Raw genomic sequence first — 27,309 nt, forward strand, 5'->3', positions numbered from 1 at the left:
TCATTTATAGTTTATTGTAATTCCAATAATGAATGTGCTTGAGGATGATTAATAAGACTATAAGAATTCAATCACAAACTAGAAATCCATCCAACTAGGATTTCTATTTCCTACTTTGGAAGTGTAGGATTCGCCAAGTTAGTGGGAGGACCAATTTGATTAAAAGACCATAATCATTTTGTTTAATTACTTGATACATTTACTAATTAATCTAGTTATTTTTTGTAGTTAATTTTCTAATAATACTGAGCACACAACAACTACCACCATCTAATATCCTTGTAAGCATACTTGATCATATAGGTTGACGGGACTTAATCTTTCTAATTAGCTAAGAAATTTAAAACTTATCCTGAACCTAAAATGTATTGGATATGTTTTAGACTCAAAGGTTCCTGGTCCCTTACCTCTAGAGGCCACTCAAGAGGAACATAACACTTTGGACAAGTGGAAGGAGCATGATATGAGAGCCAAATGTTACATGCTTGCTTCTATGAGTAATGAGTTACAGAAGCAACATGAAAACATGCAGAGTGCAAGTGAGATCCTCCTTCACCTACAAGAGTTATATGGTGAGCATAGCAGGAATGCTAAGTATGAGATATCTAGGTAGCTATTTCGAATGAGGATGTCTAAGGGACAGAATGTTGGGGATCATGTCCATAAGATGATTCAACTTATAGAGCAGCTGAAACATCTTAACTTTAACATGGATTTCCAACTGCAGATAGATTAGATCCTTCAGTCCCTACCTGAGTCATTTGGGAATTTTGTGACAAATTTCTATATGACTAAGCAGGAATATACCTTGGCTAGTTTACTTAACATGCTGGTTATTGCCCAAAAGAATATGCTGAGCAATAAAGGAAAAGAGGTAACTTTGATTGCATCTTCTTCTGCTGGAAAGTCCAACAATAAGAAGGGCAATAAGAAAAGGAAAAGGTTCTTGGACCTTCCAAGAAGATAGCCAAATAGAAAGTGAAGACCCAAGTTGCTGGAGGCAAAGGAAAGTGTTTTTCCTGCCAGAAGGATAGGCACTGGAAAAGGAACTACCCAGAGTATCTTGCTTCTCTGAAGGACAAGAAGGATACACCTTCAGAAGGTATGTCTATATCTTATTATTTAGATACTGATGATGCTCATAATTCATTTACAGCTTGGGTTTTAGATACTGGTGCCAGTTTTCACATTTCTTATGATATGCAGGAACTAGCAAACAGTAACAGCTTGCATGCTCGAGATATTAGACTTTGGATTGGCGATGGCTCAACTGTTGAAGCTTTAGCCATAGGATCTAAATCCTTTTACATGTGTGGACATGTTTTGTGTTTAAATAATATTTTGTATGTACCTGATGCTTTTAAGAACATCATTTCTATATCTAGTTTGACTAGAAACGGTTATGAATTTCAGTTCACAAATGATGTTTGCAATATTTATTTTCGAAATAAATATGTTGGCTCAAGTTATATGCATGATGGTCTTTATTATTTGGATAATAATGATAAACACAAATTGAATGCAAGCAATCTAAATGAATGTAATGCCATGATGAAAATCAACTCAAGTTTAAAATATATTTGGCACTTAAGATTAGGTCATGTTGCAGAAGATAGGATTGCAAAGCTGGAGAAAATGGGGATTTTATCCTCATTGGGTTCTGAACCTACTCCTACTTATGAATTATACCTTCAAGGCAAAATGACTAGATCACCTTTTATTGGACAAGGGCTAAGAGCTGAAAATATTTTGGAATTGATACATAGTGATGTATGTGGTCCATTTAAGGAAATGGCTAGAGGCGGTTTTCATTACTTTATTACCTTTACTCATGATAAATCAAGGTTTGGGTATTTGTATTTGATGAAATACAAACATGAATCCTTTTGTAACGCCCCTATTTGCATAGCCTGGTATATTTTACTGTTCCGGTGACCGGTGTCGGTCCTGACAATTAAGGGGATTAGAACCACACTTAAGACAACTAGATAAGCCCTAAACACAAATACTTAGTAATTGTCAATTAGTTAAGTATAAATAAGAAAAATAGAACACAAGAAGTTAAATGAGCTGAGAGTCACAGCGATGGGTGACCTTCTCGGGAAGGACTGCGAGGTCAATTTAAACTCAAATTTCGAACTGTAAAATGTGACGCTGCGATCCTTAGGACTATTGTGAACATAGTGGAAAAGAGAAAATCACAAAAAAGAATTGTTAAGCCAGTCAAATAATTAGGTCAGGGATCCAAAATAAATATTAAATTATCTGCAAACCGGGTCGAACTGGCGAGGGGCAATTTGGTCAATTGACCCAGAGAGCTGACTCCTGACCTAACTGTCAAATAAAATCAGAGAAAAGAAAATTTTAAAATTAGAAATTAAATTAAAGAACTAATGAAAAAATAAATAAAAAAAGAAAAAGGAAAAGTGAAAAGTGATGACATCATGCATGACATCATGCATGATGCAATAAATATTATAATTAAAATTTAATTAATTTAATTTATGGTCTTCCTAAAGGATAAATTCATAAAAGAAAAAGAAAAGAAAGAAAAAAAAAAAGACTTCATCTTCTCCAAGCCGTCTCCCATCTCTCTCACCTCTCCCTCTCCATAAAACCTCCTTTAGAGCTCTTTTGTGAGCTTGAATATTACAAAATTCCATCATAGAAAAATTACTCACCATAGTTAAAACTTATTTTGGCAACTAGAAGAGGAGCTTGAAGAAGAAAAAAAAAAAGAAAGGAAGAGATTGGAAGAGAAAGAAAATTATGCATAAGTTTAGTAAGCAAACTTGACATTTTTAGTTTAATCAATGTATTTATAAAATAAAGAACTTATAAATATGCTTAAAATGAAATGAAAACATCCTTGGAGGACTAGAAATAAATTTGGCCAACTAGGGTTTGTGATGGAAATGCTTGTATTTTGATTGAATTAATTATGTTAGGAAGCTTAATTAAGTGATGGAGTGATGTTAGTATACTTAGAATTAATTAAATGTAACAATTAGTGTAGTTAGGGCTTTGGCACCTAGGGTTTGGAAGACAAAAATGTGAAATTTTGTTAAATAATGTGTTTGACCTTGTTGGAGTTGAGAAATGGTCATTTGTGACCAATTGAGGTATGTTGGAAGTGTTAGAATTAGGTTTAGATTCGGATTGAATGTGGGCAGTAAGCAGGCAGCATGACCAAGGTCCCTTTCAGGGACCAAAACTAAAAATTTACCAACCCAATTGGTGTGAGGCCAATTGGGAATGAAATTAGACACAAAATGACACATTTTTCATTTAGGAATCATGCCCAAAAAGTGATTAAAACCTAGTGAACAAATTGACCAAATCCGAATTAGGCAATCTAACCTGTACAAAAATGACCAAATGAATAGTGTTTGTTCATTTAGCCATAACTTGAGCTAGGCAGGTCTAAATGACTTGAAATTTTACCAATATAAAGCTGAGATATAGACCTAAAACTTTCATGAAGAACACAAACCCAAATTATGCCTTTAACCAAGTCATTTAGCCACCCAAATTTGGTGACCTAAAACTGCCAGAACCCAGAAATTTGCCCAGAAATCTGGGTAAGTCTAATCCGGCAGCCATGATTCAAATGGATATAACTTGAACTACAAAACACCAATTAGAGTGATTCAAAAAGTAGAATAAAGTTAAAACAATAGGAAACAATTTCTATGAAGAAAACTTAGCCAAATTCTAACAGCAACATGACCAATGGAACAGTGCAACATAAGACACCAAAACTGAAAATGTGAAATTTTGCCTAAAAGACTTAAGTTTTGAGTAAACAACCGAAACCAACAAATTAAGCAACCAAAATGTGGTATGTGGGTGAAATTGGAATTCCAATACCTATTAAGCCTTAGAAAGTCAGCAAATTGACTTGAATAGTGTCATGAATAGTAATCCCGAAATACAAATTTTAAAGAATGTCAAGTTTAGCATATGAAAGCTAGATAAAAGTGAATTTGAATTTATTTTTGGATTTATGATAAGTTATAATATTAAAACACTGTGAAACTATGTGTTTCAGTGAAAAAGAATACCGGGAAAGAACCCGAGGGATCGAGTCAAGGCCAAGAGGCGACTCGTATAAGGTTTGTGTACAACACATAATTTCTGTAAATTTTCTCTTGCATATCGTTTTGAATGAATTGAAATATTAAATTGTGATATCATTGTCTTGAAATGTTTATTATGCTTTTAATTTAAATTATTGAAAGTTTAATTGCATATATTTGAAATGGCATCAAATGTTTAGTAAATTGTTAAGATAGTTTTGAAACCACAGTGTCATGACCATATATTTGAATATCTCACTAGCATGACTAGTGGGGGAAATCAGTTTCGAATTTTGATTCCTTCTCTGGCTGAAGTGTTGAGGTGTGTGCCAGTAGAAGAAGAAAAAGAATGGGTTCCCATATATTTGAGCTAGCTAGCCTTGCGTTGTGACTTCTCCTTAGCCTCTGGCTATTGAGATGATATTTGTTTCGAATGGCATGATATAACTGTGTGTTTTTATGAAATTTATTTTGAGACTTTTGAAATGAAATTGTTTGGATTAAAATCATGTTTTGAATTTTATATCTCATGTTTAGTTAAATTTTTGAATAATTATGTTTTAATTCTGCATAAAGATTATTTTAGTATGTTGTGCACCACTAAGTCTTAGTATTTAGCGATGGCTGTTATTGCTGTCGCAGATATAAAGACTAGAGGAGCAGCAGAGTAAGCTGCTGAGGATTGTGGAGTGACCTACCTGAACTTCTATCAGGTATATTTTATACCCTGATTGTAAAAGCTATTTTGATGTATGTAAATGTATGTAATTGTATGGACATGTAAAATTAGTTATGAGCAGTTGTATAAATCTTGTAATAAATTTTGGTTTGGATTTTTCCTAATGTAAATATTTAGAGTGATATATATAAACTGTTTTATCTTAAATGAAATATGAATGGAAATATTTTGTTTTAATTTGAATGAAATTAATTGGTAATATTTTGATGATTGTTGAATTTTGGAAATGGAGAAATGATATTGAAATTGGTTGGGATGGTTGTGAAATTGATGAAGTTATTGAGATAAATCTTTAGAAGTGCTTTTTACAGGTATTTGAAGAACTTTTTTCTTAGAATACATACAGCACTCTACCGAAATTTTTATAAAATTTACGAAAAAATAAAATGGGACAAAAATCTTAACTAGTTTTCAACTCTAATTAAATGTTTTAATACCTATTAGAAAATGCTCACCACTTATAAAAGTAAGAAAATTATTTTAAAATCCCTTGTAGGGTACTTAATGAGTTATCGGTAGGTGAAGTTCGGAAGTTCATTAGGTATTCTACGGGATCATGTTATGCCTTGGAGAGGGGTAAGGTGTGACACCTTTGAAAAGTTCAAAGAATTTAAATGTGAAGTAGAAAATCAAATAGGAAAAAGTATTAAAACTCTTCGATCAGATCGTGGAGGTGAATACTTAAGTACTGAATTTGACAAATACTTGAAAGAGCATGGCATTGTCTCCCAACTGACTCCTCCAGGAATACCATAACTAAATGGTGTATCTGAAAGGAGAAATCGTACCCTATTAGATATGGTACACAGTATGATGAGCTATACTGATATGCTAATCTCCTTTTGGGGATTTGCATTAGAATCACCTTTGCATATTATGAATAGGATTCCCTCAAAATCAGTTTCTTCCACACCTTATGAGATATGGCATGGAAGAAAACTGAGTCTTAAGTATGTTAAGATTTGGGGTTGTCCAGGTTACATTAAAAAGCTGAACACTAATAAATTGGAAACCATATCAGAAAAAGGTCGATTTGTTGGATATTCAAAAGAAAGTTTTGAATATCCAACAAATCGACCTTTTTCTTTTGAATATTATTTTTATTTGCCTACATCACAAAAGGTTATGGTAAGCAGAGATGCCAAATTTCTTAAACAATAGTTTATTTAAGAAGGAGGCAAAGGAAGGCAAATAGAGTTAGAAATAGAGAATTTTGACTAACCAACATATCAAATGGCTATAGATCCATCTAGTTAACCTACACTATTGATGAAACATCGACAGTAATTCCTCACAGATCAACTAAGATATCTCACCCATCAATGAGATATGATTTTCTTCATAAAGATGAACAAGAGTTGTTTGCTCATGAAGAAGTAGATCATAGAGATGATCCTCTTACCTATGAAGAAGCTATATCAGATATAGATTCTTCAAAATGGATTTAAGCTATGAAATCTGAAATTGATTCCATGCATAAGAATCAAGTTTGGGACCTTGTTGACCCACCTGAAGGTATTGTACCTATAGGGAATAAATGGGTTTTCAAGAAAAAAATTGGTTCTGATAGAAAGGTAGAGACCTATAAAGCAAGGCTAGTAGCGAAAGGGTTTCGCCAAAGGCAAGGAATCGACTATGAGGAGACTTTCTTGCTTGTTGCCATGCTTAAGTCAATTAGGATTCTATTAGCAATAGCTGCATACTATGATTATGAGATTTGGCAGATGGATGTCAAAACAGCTTTTCTCAATGGATACATTGATGAAAAAATTTTCATAGAATAGCCTAGGGGTTTTGAATCCCAAGACGGTTCCAAGGTATGCAAGCTAAAGCGATCCATTTATGGGTTAAAATAAGCTTCGAGGAGTTGGAACATTCATTTTGATGAAGCCATTAAGTCATTTGGTTTATAAAAAATGTGGATGAACCATGTGTATATAAGAAAGTTAGTGATAGTGCTATCACTTTCCTTATCTTATATGTGGATGACATTCTGTTGATGGGTAATGACATATGTATGTTGACAACTGTTAAGATATGATTGTCAAATACATTCTCCATGAAAGACTTTGGGGAGGCAACCTATATTCTTAGAATTCGCATCTATAGAGATAAAGCGAAAAGAATAATTGGTTTATCCCAAAGTCTATACTTGGAAAAGGTGTTAAAGAGGTTTAACATGCTTGATTCCAAGAAAGGATTGTTACCAGTGAGACATGATATCCGCCTTTCTAAAGAGATGTCTCCAAAGACACCTGAAGAAAGAGATAAAATGGCTAGGATTCCATATGCTTCGGATATTGGAAGTTTGATGTATGCAATGTTGTGTACTAGGCTGGATATCGTAAATGCTGTTAGTTTGACTAGCAGGTTTCAATCCAATCCAGGTTTGGAACACTGGATAGCTGTCAAGAATATCCTTAAGTACTTGAGAAGAACTAAGTATTTATTCTTAATTTATGGAAGTGATGACTTGCAATTGGATGGTTATACTGATTCTGATTTTTAATCAGATATCGATGATAGAAAGTCTACCTCTGGGTTTGTGTTCATTTATAATGGAGGTGCAGTCAGTTGGAAGAGTTTCAAACAGAGTACGACTGTTGATTCCACTACAGAGGCCAAGTACATTGTTGCATCAGATGATGTAAAAGAAGCTGTTTGGATAAAGAAGTTTTTGATAGAACTTGCAATAGTTCCTTCCATTGAGTCAGTAGTGCCTCTCTACTGTGACAACAATGGATGGTCATACAGGCTAAGGAACCCCGGTGTCACCAAAAATCCAAACATATAGAAAGGTGCTACCACATTATTAGAGAGATAGTTGGGCCAGGCGATGTAGCCATGTAGAAAATAGCATCAGCTGAAAATTCAGCTAATCCATTCACAAAGCCTATGTCACAAACTCAGTTAGACTGACATCTTGAGAAGATGGGTCTAAGATATTATAATGAATGGCTCTAGTGCTAGAGGAGATTGTTAGTAGTATGCCCTAGAGCATATCATTTTATATGTATCTTGTACATATTTTATTATTAAAAGGCAATTTTACTTTTCCGTTTACATAATATATTTATGTGTAATAGAAAAGGTCCATTAATATTTTGTTAGAAGAGACAATAAGTGGTATCAGAGCAAGTCTCCAATCTATAAGATTTAATCATCTTGGAGTAAAGATCAATGGCAACCCTCAATGAACAAGAAGGTCAATCGGTGGTAAGACCTCTTTTCTTTGATGGTAATGACTTCTTGTATTGGAAAAATAGGATGTATTATTTCCTTAAATTAGAAGGGGTTGACTTGTGAGATGTTGTAGATGTTAGTAGTATGCCCTAGAGCATATCATTTTGTAAGTATCTTGTACATATTTTATTATTAAAAGGCAATTTCACTTTTTCATTTACATAATATATTTATGTGTAATAGAAAAGGTCCAATGATATTTTGTTAGAAATTCTATTCTTAAGTTGTTAAGAATATGAGTGACAATATTTTTAGCACAAAGTATCATAAATTGGTTCACAATCGTGGATACTTCACAAAGGATATGACTTATCCAGAAAGATTGTAATCATGTTTGTTCCCAAGGTATTTATATGAGATATAAATAAGATGGAGTGGTGAGTCTCATGCCACATAACAAACATGATAGGTACTTATACATGATAAGTAGGCCGAACCAGTGATGCATATGACAGGCACATGGAGTTTACTCTTGTCAATGCATTTTCATATATCATATTAGTGCATATAATCTTTAGACCTGAGATAACATAGTTATCTTGTATATAGGTGGTTTGAGTTTGATACTACTTTCATACTGATACTGTGTATGGGTATATGGGCATGTGTTGGCTCCTACTAGTTATATATGGAGATAGGTGTTGATCAAGATGGAATCTGTTACCCTAAGTAAATAGGGACAAAATCCTATGTTCATTTAATTGTTCTTAATGTTTCAAGTTCCTAGCCAGGACAGACAGGTTTAGTCAGAAAAGAGTTTCTGATAAGAAAATCTAATTAATCAAGAACTGGAATTAAAAAAAAAACATAATGTTCATAGCAAATGCGGTTTGACATTAACCATAACTCCAGCTTGAATTGGGATTTTATAACGGACAGATTCTAGTGCATGGTAACATATGATTAAAGGTTCATTTAAGGTATTCCTTGTTACTGATTGGGTGGCCATGGCTATTCTAGGTGTCAACCATGGTCTATGAGATGCCTAAAATGATTTAGAGAAATCATTTATGGTAAGAAAGAGTTCTGATGATATTAAGAGTCAATATCATATTTCATTGCCAATTAGTGATGCGCTTAGTGAGTCAAACACATACACAAGTTAACCACTAAGTAAAATGTGATTTAATTGATTAATTAAAGAGTTTAATTGATTAATTAAATAGGTTTGGTTTGCAATGAGATTGCAAAGTCCCTAGCATAGCTTGAAACCAAATCTAGGTTATTGGATGTATAGTATAAGTTAAAGTTATATTTAAAGTGTTTAAAAGTGAATTTAATTGTGAAAAATTAATTAATGGAGATTAATTAATTAATTTATATTTGATATAAATTGATTAGAAGAGGAGAAATAATGATTTTGAGTTGAGAACTCAAAATTAAAACAGAAGGATAATTTGGTCATTTCACATGGTGACATGTGGCAGCATGAGATGGTGACACATGGCACCATTTAATTTTTCCATTTGTCTTCCTACCATGTAAGATGATGAAAGTCAAGATTAAGTCTAGCTTTGACACTTGGCTTAATGAGATTAAGTCAATTAAAAATAAGATGCAATGTGGTGGTGACATGTGGCAAAGGGATTAAGTGACTTAATGACCTAATTATAAAAGGGAAAGAAAGAAGAAACATAAGATTATTATTCTTCATTCTCTAAAAGGTGCGGCAGCCACTCTCCCTCTCCCTCTTCTTGCTTTCTTCAACAATTCAAAGAGAAATCATTCATTCCCTTTGAATTAAAATTGCTAGAAATTGTTTCTAATGTCCTATACACACATATAACGTCTCTAAAAGAAAAATCCCAAATTATAATTGGTTGGCAAAGGCTTGAGAAGCAAAATTGAGGGCTACCATTAATGATCTTGGTGTGGACAAGCTAGAGGGAGAACACTTGGGGTTCTAGGAGCTTCCTAAAGGTGTCAATTGTATCCATAGTGCATCAAAGAGGTTAGTGTCCAAATTCCTTTTTCAAATTGGGGTTTAATTAAACTAATTTGTTAATTCACAATCTTAAATGGCAAATGAAGATCCAAATACATATTAAAAGTGTTTTATTATGCAATTGATCATTGAAATTAATTAGGTGCATAAGAGATGTGGCATGATGCATGATGCATGAATCCTTAGAAGAAAAATTTTGAAATTCAATTCTCCAATGCACCAATTACCATGCTTCCGCTCCTTCAGTAGAAAATGGGCCATTCACCTTAAATAAAATTGTTGATGGTGTGCATGTAACTAAGCCTAAGGGTGAATGGAGTGAGCAAGAGAAAAGAAGAGTGGGTTTAAATGATAAGGCTTTTCATGTTCTATTTTGTGCATTGAGTAGAAGTGAATATAATAAAGTGTGTATGAAGTCTACTGCAAAAGAAATTTGGGATGCTTTAGTAGTTAATCATGAGGGTACTAGTCAAGTAAAGGAGAATAAGATGGATTCCCTTATTTACCAATATGAATCGTTCAAGATGAAGTCAGATGAAACCATAAGTGAAATGTATGATAGATTTGTGGAGATTATAGAAGGAATTAAATCTCTTGGGAAGACATTCACAAATGAGGAGCTAGTAAAGAAGATTTTAAGAAGTCTTCCTAAGGAGTGGCTACCTAAAGTAACTTTACTCAAGGATTCCAAGGACTTAAGCAAGGTACAACTTGATGAGCTCATAGGAAATCTCATTGACTATTAGATGACCCTCAAAAGAGAGCAAGTGGAGAAACCTAACAAAGCCAAAAAGACCATTGCCTTCAAAGTATCTTCCGAAAAATCAAGTGATGAAGATGATGAGTTTGATGAGGAAGAATTGGCTCTAATGACAAGGAGAATAAGGAAGATGCTCTTCCAAAACGAGAAGTTCATCTCAAAGAGAAACTTCAAGAAGGACAAGGGAGAAAGTAGCAAGAGGGATCCTCCCATATGCTTTGAATGCAACAAGCCAGGTCACATTAGAATGGATTGTCCCAAATTGAAGAAGCCTTTCAAGAAGTTCAAGAAGAAGGCACTTAAAGCAACATAGGATGAATCAAGTGACCCCAAAGATGAGGAGATTGGTGATCAAGTTGCCCAAATATGCTTCATGGCAATGGAGGAAAGCTCCATTGAGGTAACTTTAAATGATGATGTTGTTGAATTTTCTTATGATGAACTAGTTAACGCTCTTAAAGTTATGAATGATGAACTAGAATTAATTCATAAGGAAATAAACTTTTGAAAAGTGAGCTTGCTAGGAAGGAGAATGAGACCTCATTTAAGGTTGATAAACCTTTGGATAGTAATGTGCAAAAATCCTTAGATGAGCTTTCATTAGAAAATGAGAAGTTGAAAAATGAAATTGTTGAGCTAAAAACTTCTCTTTCCAAATTTGCTAAAGGAAAGGACAAACTTGATGGAATTTTGGACTCTCAAAGGTCTCCTAACATAAAGTATGGACTTAGATATAGTAAATTTACCCAAGCACCTCCTTCCAAGACCATCTTTGTTAAAACATCCAATTCTAATAACCCTAGTCCCCAAGTGCCTAGTCCAAAGGTGTCCAATCCTAAAGGACAAAAGCCAAAGAAATCTTGTGGTAATGAAACTAGAAAGACTTCATTTCATCAACATGCTCCTAAACAAAATGTAAATAGGACATATACATCTAAGAGAGTTGCATCTAGGCCAAACCTTTATAGAGGACATGCTACTAGGCCTCATAACTATTATCACACTCACCATGCCTCATGCTCACATTCACATAATGAACATAAAAAGATTGGTCATATGAGACTATTTGCTCATCCTCATACACATAGAAGGTTCAATGGACATTGTCACTATTGTGGTAAGATTGGTCACACCAACCATAGGTGTGCCCTTAGGAAAATCCATCTTGGATATGGTAGAATATTTGATTTTAATGATGGAACTACTAACCCCTTAGGAAAATCCATCTTGGATATGGTAGAATATTTGATTTTAATGATGGAACTACTAACCCCCAAGGACCCAAGTACATTTGGGTAACTAAAGTAAATTGAATTATCTTGTGTAGGTGTGCTTGAAATCCTTAAAGCTTGAAAGCAAGTGGTACTTGGATAGTGGATGTTCAAGACACATGACTGGAAATGCTAATCTCTTCCTTTCACTTGAAAAGAAAGATGGAGGTGGGCAAGTGACTTTTGGTGATAATGGTAAAGGTAAAATTGTGAGAATAGGTAAGGTTGGTAAGGAAAACTCCCCTATTCTTGACAAAGTGCTTTTGGTTGATGGTTTAAAACATAATTTGCTTAGTGTTAGTCAATTATGTGATAAGGGCTATAGAGTTATTTTTTGGTCTAAATCTTGTTTTGTGTCTAGGATGAGTGATAACAAAATATTGTTTATTGGTGAAAGAATTGAAAATATTTATGTTAATGATTTGCATGCTTTGTCTAACAAAGATGTCAAGTGTTTTATTTTTATTAGTAATGACTCTTGGACTTGGCATAGAAGGCTTGCACATGCTAGCATGGACCTTCTTGCAAACTTGAACAAGGATGAGCTAGTTGATGGGCTACCAAAGATCAAGTTTCAAAAGGATAAGGTGTGTTATGCATGCCAAATGGGTAAGCAAGTCAAGAGCTCTTTTAAATCTATTCATAAGCTATCTACTTCTAGACTCCTTCAATTGTTGCATATGGATTTTTTTGGTCCTACTAGAGTAGCTAGCTTGGGTGGTGCATATTATGCCTTGGCAATTGTTGATGACTACTCTAGGTATACTTGGGTTGCATTCTTTGCTCATAAGGATGAATGTTTTGATATTTTTGAGAGATTTTCAAAAAGGGTTCAAAATGAAAAGGGTTTTCAAATATCTTCTATAAGGAGTGATCATGATAGAGAATTTGAAAATGAGAAATTTGATAAGTTTTGTAACTCACTAGGGATCACTCATAATTTTTCTTCTCCTAGGACTCCCCAACAAAATGGTGTTGTTGAAAGAAAAAATAAAACTCTTTTAGACATGGAGAGGACCATGTTAAACGAATATAATTTGCCTACTTATTTCTGGGCGGAAGCCATTAATACGGCTTGTTATGTTTCAAATAGAGTTTTGATTAGACCTATTTTAAAGAAAACCCCTTATGAGCTATGGAATAGCAAGAAACCTAAAATAGGTTATTTTAGAGTTTTTGGTTGTAAATGCTTCATTTTGAATACCAAAGATAATTTAGATAAATTTAGCTCTAAAACTGATGAAGGTATCTTCTTGGGGTACTCTACATCTAGTAAAGCATATAGAGTCTTTAATAAGAGAATCTTAGTTGTTGAGGAGTCAATGCATGTTATATTTGATGAAGCTAACCCCTTTGGTCCTGGAAATGATATTTCTTGTGATGATGATGTTGTAGGTAATTTTGATGAGTTGACTCTTAAAGATCCTCAATCTAGTGGAATTCAAGAACAACACTGTGACACCCCTTACCCGTCTACAGTGTAGCCGAGCAAGTTATGCCACTCAGTCTGCCGGAGCACCAATTTATGTTTCTATTATAATTTATCTCTTTTTATTCATTTATTTTCAATTTTGATAAATCTGAATTTTTCCGCAAGTTTTATAGAAAATCCGGCAGAGTGCCGACTGTAAATTGGAAAAACAGTTCTTCTGAACCTGTTTAAAAACACTTCCAATATAATTTCTAGATCCAAACTCCACTATACACATTTCAAGTCAAACTAAAAATCTCAATATCAAATCATAATACTATTTTCAAAACTTTTCTGTTCACTTTATCACTTGAAGTATATTCATAAATAATTCTCAACATTTCAGTTATCAACATACATTATGCAAAAAATTTCAATAATATGAAATTTCATATATTTACATTAATACATAATTACAGGAGTTTACAGTTACAATCCAAACTAATACAAAATGCAAAATACAAAAGGGCCACCCATAGTCCTAATATCCTACCATATGCAGTGCAGAAGTGAGGTGACTCTGGACCCCGGATGCAGCTCTGAAGGCTCACCCCGTCTGATGTCTGCTGGGCTCCCCAGCTAGGTCTCTAGTACCTGCAAGTGGCAAAAGCGATGCGCTAAGCAATTCTGCTTAGTGGTGACAATATAAAATAAAATAAAATAGAATAAAATAATTATGTAGAATGTATGATTTCATTTTTGGGTAGACTTAATTTTTGGTATTTATGGCAGTATTATTCGATTAAAATTTGATAAAAATTTATTATCATTGCCCGAGTAAACCATACTAGTTGACTGGATTGGATAAATAGGTAAACTGGCACTAGGTACTAAGTACCTCGGACCATCACACCATCGGTCACATTGTGTCTCCCGGTATGCAACAGAACAGCTAATAAGCTGTGATAATCATCAGGGTTGCAACTCGATTATAACAACTCAAATAACATAGCCAAAGGCTATTATATCACAGAATGGCATGGGAAGCCACGAAACATAGAATGACATGAAGCCATATACAATACTGCTAACAGAACCCTATTAGCATGCCAAGCTATCCAAACCAATCTTGTTAGGTATACTAGGGCATATTGCAATTTTAAATTTCACAATTTTTGCAATTCAAGTTTTAGTGTTACTATTCCATTCCCAAGTCAACAAAAATATTGACTTTTGCATAGGCAATAGGTACATTGGTTCTAATTTCATCAACATACTATATTTTACTTTCAAAATTTATTGGTATTGGTTACCAATACCATTTCTAAGCTTAATGTTAGTTGGGCAGAATTTTCAGTTTTTATGCTTTGTTTTTACTGTTCCATTAATCAATTTTACAGTGGGAATTTGGCAAACTGACCAACATGAAAGTTGTTCCTTATTTTGTCTAGTTGCATTTCTTTTTTTGAATTACTCTATTTGGAGTTTTGTAACTCAAGTTATGGTCCAAAAACCACAACTGGCTGGATTGAAATTTTGTCCAGAATTTCTGGACTGACCATATCTACAGTGTAATAAATAGTGATTGCAACTCACTTGTTGAATATGTTATGTTCATAATTTGGGTTAGGTTTCTTCATGAAAGATGTTGGTCTATATCTCAGCTTGTTGCTTGTAAAATTTCAGGTCAATTGGACCTTTCTACACTGATTTATGGCCAAATGACCAAACACTGCTCATTTGGTCATTTTGCCCAGGCAGACTGCAGGTCACCGGGATTAGGGCAAGCTTTTGGTACACTTGGTTTGGTTTTATGGGCATGGTTTCTTCACCAAAGTTGTGCCATTATGTATCTAGTTTCATGTAAAATTGACCTTGCACCAATTAAACCTCTACAATTTAAGTTATGGCTGCCCAAACCTGCTGGACTCATGTCTAATTCTGCAGGTTAGCCAAGGCAGCAACACTAACTGCAATTCCCACTAATCAAACCACCTCAGTTTTTGTTTACACATAACCAAATGGTCACTAATTGACCATTAAAACTTAATTTCATCATTACATGATCAAAGTCTCCATTTTATACCCAAACCCTAACCCTAACCCTAACATCTCAAATCATGCATTTAACTTGCATTTCATCATCCTAAACAATAGGTTAGTGTTAAGGGTAGCTAGGGTACCATTTTAATTCAAGAAAATCTTCAAAACCCTACCAAGCCCAAGGCTGGTGGAATTTTAAGAAAAGTTTACACATGGTATATTTTTAATTTTCATGCAAATTTACATTCCACTCCACTCCTTTAACATGAATCAAAAGAGAATGAGTGAGTTTAGTCACTAACCTTTAACGAAGTAAATTCCAAGCTTGTCAAAGCTCCTCCTTTCTATTTCTTTTTGTTGTCTTTAGCTTGCCCAAGATGTATGAATAATTTTTTGTGAAGACAAAGTTGAGTTTCAAGGTAATTTAGTGGGTGATTTCAAGCTTTCCTAAGCTTCCATGGAGTTTCTCTTCTCTTTCTCTTTCTCTAATATTCCCATTGGTTTTGGAAAGAAAATGGCTGCTGGAATTTTCTTCTTTGTTTTTATCTTATTTTGTGTCCCTTTTATCTCTTTAGTCATTTTGTTAAGTGGTGATTGGGTGGAAACTCCTAATTACATAAGCATGACATCATAATTTCCAATTTAACTCCTTTTTCTTTCTTTTCTTTTCTACCAAATTTCAATTTAATTTTTAGCAATATTTATTCATATTTTGTGTCATAATAATCGTTTACTTAACTGGACAAGTCGGTCAAAAATCACCTCTGAAGGCAAAATGATCAAAATGCCCTCCGTTTGGCTTAACAGACTAAAATTGTCTGTACCAATTGAAAAATTTTTATAAGCATTTCTTGGCATTCAAATGCCATAGGAACCTCAATGACCCTTCTCTGGAGTCTCAATAATTATTTTATAATTTTTCCCCGGGTCTAGGGCTCCTAGTTACGAGAACAGTAACTTCTCACTAGGTTACCCATCGCTAGGGCACTGGCTCATTTAACTTGGTTGTATTTTATTTCTAAAATTTTTCCTAAATTTTTCTTATTAATATTTCAGTTAATTATGGTTCCTCACTTTAGCTTAAATATTTTTTCGGATGTTCTAGCTGTCCGGACCGACACTGGTTACCGGAACAGTAGAATGTACGGAGTAGCTAAAGTGAGGATGTTACAACTCTTCCGCTTTAATAAAAATTTCGTCCTCGAAATTTACCTGATGCAAACAGTTGAGGGAACTGTTACCTCATTATCTCTTCACTTTCCCAAGTTACCTCTTCAGTGTTGTAGTGCCTCCAAAGCACTTTCACCAGTGGAATTTGTTTATTTCTTAGTTCCTTCACTTCCTGAGCTAGGATCTGTACAGGTTCTTCTGTATATGTCAAGTCCGGTTGGATTTCAATCTCTTCGATGGAAATGACATGTGAAGGGTCTGAGTGATATCTTCTCAGCATAGAAACATCAAACACATTGTGAATTTTATCCAGTTCTGGTGGTAAAGCTAGCCGATAGGCCACTGGTCCCACACGTTCAATGACTTCATATGGGCCAATGAACCTAGAGCTTAACTTAACCTTTCTCCCAAACCGCAGTACTTTCTTCCACGGTGAGACTTTGAGAAACACTTTATCGCCAACTGCATACTCTATCTCTTTTCTCTTCAAGTCGACATAAGATTTCTGTCTATCTGAGGCAACCTTCAAATTAGCTTTGATTATCTTCACTTTCTCCTCAATCTGTTTCGCCATGTCTGGTCCTACCAGCTTATCTTCACCCAATTCAGTCCAACACACTGGGGTTCTACATTTCCTCCCATACAGTGCTTCATACGGGGCCATTTGAATGCTAGCTTGGTAGCTATTATTATATGCAAATTCTACCAGTGGGAGGTATCTATCCCAACTCTCCTCAAACTCAATAACACAACTATTTAGCATATCCTCCAGGATCTATCACATAATTCACATTGTTACTATCATTTCAATTTATTAATTGCAAAAATTCAATTTATTCTTAGGTTTACCTGGATTACTCGTTCTGACTGTCCATCCATCTGGGGATGAAAAGCCATGCTAAAACAGAGTTGTGTGCCCAAGGCTTCTTGTAACTTTTTCTAGAATCTCGATGTAAACCTTGGGTCTCGATCAGATATGATAGAAAGTGGGATTCCATGCAGTCTAACTATCTCACTGATATACAATTCTGCTAGCTTCTCCAGTGAGTAGTCAGTCCTAACTGGCAGAAAATGTGCTGACTTCGTCAATCTATCCACTATCACCCATACTGCATCATGCTTCCTTTGGGTGAGAGGTAGACCACTAACAAAATCCATAGTGACCCAGTCCCATTTCCATTCAGGTATGCTTATAGGCTGTAGCAATCCTGATGGAACTTGATGTTCTGCTTTAACTTGCTGACATGTCAAACACTTAGTCACATGGTCAGCTATATCCCTCTTCATACCAGGCCACTAATAATGAGGCTTCAAATCATTATACATTTTCGTGCTTCCCGAGTGCATAGCATAAACACTAGTGTGTGCTTCTTTCAGAATACTAGTCTTCAGTTCCCCATCATCTGGTACACACACTCTTCCTCTATAGTACAGACACCCATTTGCTTTCACCTCATAATCATTTCCTTTCCCTCTAGAATTTTGCCCACAATGGCCATTAATTTTTCATCTGCCCTCTGCCCATCTTGTATCTGCTGTAGCAGGGTTGGCCTCACTTGCAACTCAGCCAAAATAGCTCCATCTTGAGCTAAGGACAGACAGGCATTGAGTGATCTTAAAGCTGTGATGGATTTTTTGCTCAAGGCATCAATAACTACATTTGCCTTCCCAGGATGATAATCTATCACACAATCATAGTCCTTTAGGAACTCAATCCATCACCTCTGTCTAAGATTGAGCTCCTTCTGGGTTGGCAAATATTTTATACTCTTGTGGTCTGTATAGATGTAGCATTTTTCACTGTATAAATAATGCCTCCTTATCTTCAGTGCAAAGATAATTGCTGCTAACTCCTGGTCATGAGTAGGGTAGTTCTATTCATGTGGCCTTAACTGCCTAGAAGCATAGGCGACCACTTTCGCCTCTTGCATCAATACACACCCAAGCCAATTATGTGAGGCATCACTGTAGACCACAAAGTCTTTTCGACCACAGCTATGTTAACTGCTGGTGCTTCACAACATAGCCTTCAGCCTCTCAAAACTGGCTTGGCACTTGTCGTTCCAGCCAAATTTCACATTTTTGTGCAACAACTTGGTCATTGGAGCAGCTATAAGAGAGAACCCCTTCACAAATCTTCTGTAATACCCAGCTAGCCCTAAGAAAATTCTGACCTCAGTTGTATTTCTGGGAGGCTTCCATTCCATCACTGCTTCTATCTTTTTGGGATCCACTCTAATCCCCTCAGTTGATACTATGTGTCCAAGAAAAGAGATCTCACTCATCCAGAAGTTACACTTGGACAACTTAGTATACAGCTTCTTTTCTCACAGGGTTTGCAGAACAATCCTCAAATGTTCATCATGTTCTTCCCTGGTCTTGGAATACACCAGAATATCATCAATAAAGACCACTACAAACCGATCTAAGTATGGATGGAAGATACAGTTCATAAGGTTCATAAATACTGCTGGTGCATTTGTTAACCCAAACGGCATCACTTGAAACTCATAGTGCCCATACCGGGTTCTGAATGCAGTTTTTGACACATCTGCATCCTTTACCCTCAACTGATGATACCCTGATCTGAGATCAATTTTTGAAAATACACCAGCTCCCTTCAACTGATCAAACAGATCGTCAATTCTGGGCAATGGATATTTATTCTTCACAGTTACTTTGTTCAACTGCCGGTAATCAATACACAATCTCAAGGTTCCATCCTTCTTCTTCACAAACAGCACTGGAGCTGCCCATGTTGACACACTGGGGCGATGAAACCCTTATCAAGCAACTCTTGCAACTGAGTTTTCAACTCCCTCAATTCAGTGGGTGCCATCCTATAAGGAGCAATAAAAATAGGTGTTGTACCCAGCATTACCTCAATAGCAAACTCGACTTCCCTTTCTGGTGGTAAATCAGGCAACTCTTCAGGAAATACATCTGGGAAGTCTCTCACTGTGGGTATATCACTCAGGTTTGGCTTAGCTTGATTAGTATCAACCACGTGTGCTAGGTAAGCTTCACAGCCTTTTCTCATCAATCTTTTTGCAACCGTGGCTGAGATAACATTGGACAAGAAATCTGTCCTTTCACCCACAATAGTAATCTCATTACCCTCAGAAGTTTTCAGAGAAATCCTCTTCAATTTGCAATCAACTATTGCTTGATGAGGTGACAACCAGTCCATACCCAAAATCACATCAAACTCGTGGAAGGGCAATTCAATTAGGTCTGCCGACAATTCATACCCCTGAATCCTCAACGGGCAACCTTTATACACTTTATTCACTACCACACTGTGGCCTAGTGGATTTGTGACCAGAATATCTTGATCACTCTCCTCTACTGGAACTCCCCTCTCTATGGGTAGTTTGATGCAAATGTAGGAATAAGTGGATCTTGGATCCACCAATGCATGTACAGAAGTGTTGTAAAGGGAAAACGTACCCTTGATGACATCCGAGGCATCTTGCTCCTCCTGAGCTCTGATGGTATAGGCCCTAGCAGGTATTCTAGTGTCTGGCCTCTCAGCTAACTCGGATGCAGGCCTCAGTGATGGACCAGCTGCCTCAGGTTTACCAGGCTTCCTACCCCTTTGTGGTGCAGGAGTAGGTCTGTCAGTTTGTGTTGGAGCAACAGTAGTAATCCTCTTCGGACAATTCTTGATCTGATTTTCTGTCGATCCACACCGTAAGCATGCACCGATCACTCGCCAACATTCCCCCTTATGCCACTTCTGACAGTACTGACTAGCAGAAGATGCAGGGGCTGGTCCCCTAAACACCGTCCCTGGAGAGCTGCCCATTGATGGTGTGGACTGGCCTCTCCTAGGTGTGAACGTGGTGCGAGCCCCACGAGGCCCGGCCACGACCTATGGTGGTCCTGAACTCTGAGCAGGAGGACCCTTACTCTTCTTGCTAGGAGCAGAAAATGTACTGGACTAACTCGGACCCCTCTTCTACTGTCTTTGCCTTCTATTTTGTTCATTGATTCTGACCCTTTCCACTTTTGATGCTGCATCTACCAGTTTAGAAAAATCTGTGATCTCCAGTGCTGTGATCATGACTTTTATGTTGTCATTGAGCCCTTCTTCAAACCGTCTGCACCTCTCTGCCTCTGTAGGGACTATCTCCCTCCCATATCGGCTTAGTGTGACAAACTCACGCTCATACTCAGCCACTGATAACTATCTCTGTCTCAAACTGATAAATTTCCTTCTTCGCTCTTCTAAATACACTTTGCTAACATATTTCTTCCTGAACTCTGTGAGGAAGAATTCCCATGTGATCCGTTCAGGTTGCACCTCACTGGTTACTGTGTCCCACCACTGATATGCATCATCCTGAAGTAGGGACACAGCACCCACCAGGTTCTGCTCAGGGGTGCAATTTAGCTATTTCAGCACTCTGATGGTTCTATCCAACCAATTTTCTGCGGCCATGGGATCATCCTCCCTCTTCCCAAAGAAGTCCACAACCCTATGCTTCCTCAATTTCTCCAAATGAGATTTCTGTGGTACTGGTGGAGGTTGTGGTTGTGGTTGTGGTGGTGGAATTGTCCCCATCATTTGGCGGTAGAATTCAGTCATTTGCTAAAACAGAGCAAACTGAGGTTGGGCAGGTGCCTCAGCTGCTGGTGGAGCAGTTTCCCCCTTGCCCCCAGATTCAGCCCTAGGTGCAGCATGACTCTCCACCTCTTCTACAACTGCTCTTTGTGAAGCAGGATCCATATCCTATTCAAAATAGGAAAACAAACAGATCTACATCAGTGTCACCTCAACGCTTACAAATGCAATGCAATGGTATGCACTCTATCTAGGCCCAGAAACGCCTAAACCGATGCTCTGATACCACTAAATGTGACACCCCTTACCCGTCTACAGTGTAGCTGAGCAAGTTATGCCACTCAGTGTGCCAGAGCACCAATTTATGTTTCTATTATAATTTATCTCTTTTTATTCATTTATTTTCAATTTTGATAAATCTGAATTTTTCCACAAATTTTATAGAAAATCTAGTAGAGTGCCGGCTGCAAATTAGAAAAACAGTTCTTCAGAACCTGTTTAAAAACACTTCCAATATAATTTATAGATCCAAACTCCATTATACACATTTCAAGTCAAACTCAAAATCTCAATCTCAAATCACAATACTATTTTCAAAACATTTCTGTTCACTTCATCACTTGAAGCATATTCATAAATAATTCTCAACATTTCAGTTATCAACATACATTATGCAGAAAATTTCAATAATATGAAATTTCATATATTTATATTAATACATAATTACAGGAGTTTATAGTTACAATCCAAACTAATACAAAATGCCAAACACAAAAGGGCCACCCATAGTCCTAATGTCCTACCTTATGCAGTGCAGATGTGAGGTGACTCTGGACCCCGGATGCAGCTCTGAAGGCTCACCCCGTCTGATGTCTGCTGGGCTCCCCAGCTAGGTCTCCAGTACCTAAGCGTGGCAAAAGTGACGCGCTAAGCAATTCTACTTAGTGGTGACAATATAAAATAAAATAAAATAGAATAAAATAATTATGCAAAATGTATGATTTCATTTTTGGGTAGACTTAATTTCTGGTATTTATTGTAGTATTATTCGATTAAAATTTGGTAAAAATTTATTATCATTGCCCAGGTAAACCATACTAGTTAACTGGATTAGATAAATGGGTAAAATGGCACTGGGTACTAAGTACCTCGGACCATCACACTATCGGTCACATTGTGTCTCCCGGTGTGCAACAGAACAGCTAATAAGCTGTGATAATCATCAAGGTTACAACCCGAGTATAACAACTCAAATAACATAGCCAAAGGCTATTATGTCACAGAATGGCATGAGAAGCCACGAAACACAGAATGGCATGAAGCCATATGCAGTACCGCTAGCAGAACCCTATTGGCATGCCAAGCTATCCAAACCAATCTTGTTAGGTATACTAGGGCATATTACACTTTTAAATTTCACAATTTTTGCAATTCAAGTTTTAGTGTTATTATTCCATTCCCAAGTCAACAAAAATGTTGAATTTTGCATAGGCAATAGGTACATTGGTTCTAATATCATCAACATACCACATTTTACATTCAAAATTTGTTGGTATTGGTTGCCAATACCATTTCTAAACATAATGTTAGTTGGGCAGAATTTTCAGTTTTTATGCTTTGTTTTTACTGTTTCATTGGTCAATTTTGCAGTGGGTGTTTGGCAAATTGATCAACATGAAAGTTGTTCCTTCTTTTGTCTAGTTGCATTTCCTTTTTCGAATCACTCCATTTGGAGTTTTGTAGCTCAAGTTATGGTCCAAAAATCACAACTGGCCGAATTGAAATTTTGTCCAGAATTTCTGGACTGACCATATCTACAGTGTAATGAATAGTGATTCCAACTTACTTGTTGAATATGTTCTGGTCATAAATTGGGTTAGGTTTCTTCATGAAAGTTGTTGGTATATATCTCAGCTTATTGCTGATAAACTTTCAGGTCAATTGGACCTTTCTACACTAATTTATGGCCAAATGACCAAACACTGTTCATTTGGTCATTTTGCCCAGGCAGACTGCAGGTCACCCGGATTAGGGCAAGCTTTTGGTCCACTTGGTTTGGTTTTATGGGCATAGTTTCTTCATCAAAGTTGTGCCATTATGTGTCTAGTTTCAGGTCTAATTGACCTTGCACCAATTGAGCCTCTACAATTTAAGTTATGGCTGCCCAAACCTGCTGGACTCATGTCCAATTCTGTAGGTCAGCCAAGGCAGCAACACTAACTGCAATTCCCACTAATCAAACCACCTCATTTTTTGTTTACACATAACCAAATGGTCACTAATTGACCATTAAAACTTAATTTCATCATTACATGATCAAAGTCTCCATTTAATACCCAAACCCTAACCCTAACATCTCAAATCATGCATTTAACTTGCATTTCATCATCCTAAACACTAGGTTAGCGTTAAGGGTAGCTAGGGTACCATTTTTGTTCAAGAAAATCTTCAAAACCCTACCAAGCCCAAGGCTGCTGGAATTTTAAGAAAAGTTTACACATGGTATATTTTTAATTTTCATGCAAATTTACATTCCACTCCACTCCTTTAACATGAATCAAAAGAGAATGAGTGAGTTTAGTCACTAACCTTTAATGAAGTAAATTCCAAGCTTATCAAAGCTCCTCTTTTCTATTTTTTTTTCTGTCTTTAGCTTGCCTAAGATGTATGAACAATTTTTTGTGAAGACGAAGTTGAGTTTCAAGATAATTTAGTGGGTGATTTCAAGCTTTTCTAAGCTTCCATGGAGTTTCTCTTCTCTTTCTCTTTCTCTAATATTCCCATTGGTTTTGGAAAGAAAATGGCTGCTGGAATTTTCTTCTTTGTTTTTATCTTATTTTGTGTCCCTTTTATCTCTTTAGTCATTTTGTTAAGTGGTGATTGGGTGGAAACTCCTAATTACATAAGCATGACATTATAATTCCCAATTTAACTCCTTTTTCTTTCTTTTCTTTTCTATCAAATTTCAATTTAATTTTTAGCAATATTTATTCATATTTTGTGTCATAATAATTATTTAATTAACTAGACAAGTCGGCCAAAAATCACCTCTAAAGGCGAAATGACCAAAATGCCCTCCGTTTGGCTTAACAGACTAAAATTATCTATACTAATTGAAAAATTTTTATAAGCATTTTCTTGAAATTCTAATGCCATAGGAACCTCAATGACCCCTCTCTGGAGTCTCAATAATTATTTTATAATTTTTTCCCTGGGTCTAAGGCTCCTAGTTGCGAGAACAGCAACTTCTCACTAGGTTACCCATTGCTAAGGCATCGGCTCATTTAACTTGGTTGTATTTTATTTCTAAAATTTTTTCTAAATTTTTTTTATTAATATTTGAGTTAATTATGGTTTCTCACTTTAGTTTTAATATTTTTCCGGATGTTCTAGCAGTCCAGACCGACACTGGTCACCGGAACAGTAGAATGTATGGAGTAGCTACAGTGAGGATGTTACAAACACATGGAAGATCCCTTAAAGGACTTGGGAAATGATCAAGTTGAGCCTCAAGAGCAACAAGGTCAACCAGTTCCATATCAAGAAGTTCAACAAGATCTACCTAAAAATTGGACATTCAAGAAGGATCATCCTAAAGACCTAATCATTGGTGATACATCAAGAGGGGTAACAACTAGATCCTCTCTTAGAAATATATGTAATAACCTTGCATTCATTTCTCAAATAGAACCTAGAAGCATAGATGAGGCCATTAATGATGAGAGTTAGGTAATGGCAATGCAAGAGGAGCTCAATCAGTTTGAAAGGAATATGGTTTGGACCTTAGTTCCTAGGCCAAAGGACCATCCATCCATAGGAACCAAATGGGAGTTTAGAAAAAAATTAGATGAGGATGGAAACGTAACTAGGAATAAACTAGGTTAGTCAAAGGCTATAACCAAGAGGAGGGCATTGACTATGATGAAACCTTTGCACCTGTAGCTAGATTTGAAGCCATTAGAATCTTGCTTGCATATGCATCATACATGAATTTTAAGCTTTTCCAAATTGATGTCAAAAGTGCTTTTCTAAATGATTTTATTGATGAGGAGGTATATGTTGAGAAACATCTTGGTTTTGAAAATCATGAGTTTCCAAACCATGTTTTTAAATTGACTTAAGCCTTATATGGTTTGAAACAAGCTCTTAGAGCTTGGTATGAAAGGCTTAGTAACTTTCTTTTGCAAAATGGTTTTTCAAAAGGAAAAGTTGATACAACTCTTTTTGTTAAAAATCATGTAAATGACATCCTTATAGTACAAATATATGTTGATGATATTATATTTGGTGCTACTAATGAGTGTTTATGTGAAGAGTTTGCTAATACAATGAAGAATGAGTTTGAGATGAGCATGGTGGGAGAACTCAAGTTCTTTCTTGGGCTTCAAATCAAACAAGCTAAGGATGGCATCTTCATCAACCAAGCCAAGTACGCCAAAGAATTGATCAAGAGGTTTGGAATGCTGAATAACAAGCCAAGTAGAACTCCAATGAGCATAAATACCAAACTTGACAAGGATGAAAAAGGAAAATCGGTTGATAAAAAGCTCTATAGAGGTATGATTGGTAGTCTTTTGTATCTCACAGCTAGTAGACTAGATATTGTGTTTTTCGTATGTTTATGTGCACATTTTCAATCATGTCCTAAAGAGTCTCATTTGCATGTTGTTAAACGTATTCTCAAATACTTGAATGGTACATTGCATTTAGGTTTATGGTATCTTAGAAATGTATCCTTTGATTTATGTTCCTACACGGATGCCGACTTTGCTAGAAGCATCCTTGATAGGAAGAGTACATTAGTTACTTGTCAACTCCTAGGACATTCTTTAGTTTCTTGGCGTAGCAAGAAACAAAACACAATTGCATTTTCTACGGACGAAGCCGAATATGTGGCTGCGAGTTTTTGTTGTAGCCAAATACTTTGGATTAAGCAACAATTGAGAGACTTCAAAGTATCTCTTGATCACATTCCTATTAAATGTGACAACACAAGTGTAATCAATTTGACTAAGAACCCTATACATCATTCTAGAACCAATCATATAGACATTGGATATCATTTTATACGTGATCATGTATTGAACGGTGATGTTGTTCTTGAGTTTATTGATACACATCACGAATTAGCTGATATCTTTACAAAACCTTTGTGTGAAGATAGGTTTAATTTCATTAAGAGAGAATTAGGCATACTTGACAATCTTGATGCTTGAGATTGTGATTTACTGTTCACATTACTGTTCACATGAACAAAATATGGGTTTCATATTTTTGGCTGCCATATGGTCACTCTAACACCCCTATTTGCATAGCCTGGAACATTTTACTATTCCGGTGATCGGTGTCTGTCCGGACAAGTAAGAGAAGTAGAACCACGTCTAAGACACCTAGTTAAGCCCTAAACTCAAATAATTAGTAATTGCCAAATAGTTAAGTATAAATAAGAAAAACAGAACACAAGAAGTTAAATGAGCCGGGAGTCACAGCGATGGGTGACATTCTCGGGAATGACTGTGAGGTCAGTCTAAACTCAAATTTCAAACTATAAAATGTGACACTGCGGTCCTTAGGAATATTGCTAATACAGTGAACAAGAGAAAAACACCAAAAAGAATTGTTAAGCAGGTCAAATAATTAGGTCAGGGATCCAGAAGAAATATCGAATAACTTACAAACCGAATTGAACCAACGAGGGGCAATCTGGTCAATTCACCCCTAGAGCTGACACCTGACCTAACTGTCTAATAAAATTGGAGAAAAGAAAATTTTGGAATCGGGAATTAAATTAAAGAAATAATGAAAAAATAAATGAAAAAAAAAGAGAAAAGAAAAAGTTTTATTACATCATGTTGATGACATCAATTATGATGTCAAAATTTATTTTTAATTTCCCACAATTTTTGACCAATTCAAATACACAAGATAAGACCTAAAATACATAAAAATTAAGAAAAAAAAAAAGAAATTAGACCTCATCTTCCCAAGTGGTTCAGCCACCATCTCTCTATCCCACTCCATGAAAAAAACCTCCATTAAAGCTTAAGTCTAAGCTTTTAAACCCCCAAATTTCTATCAATT

The sequence above is a fragment of the Hevea brasiliensis genome, chromosome 10 (assembly GCF_030052815.1).
Source record: "Hevea brasiliensis isolate MT/VB/25A 57/8 chromosome 10, ASM3005281v1, whole genome shotgun sequence".
NCBI lineage: Eukaryota > Viridiplantae > Streptophyta > Magnoliopsida > Malpighiales > Euphorbiaceae > Hevea > Hevea brasiliensis.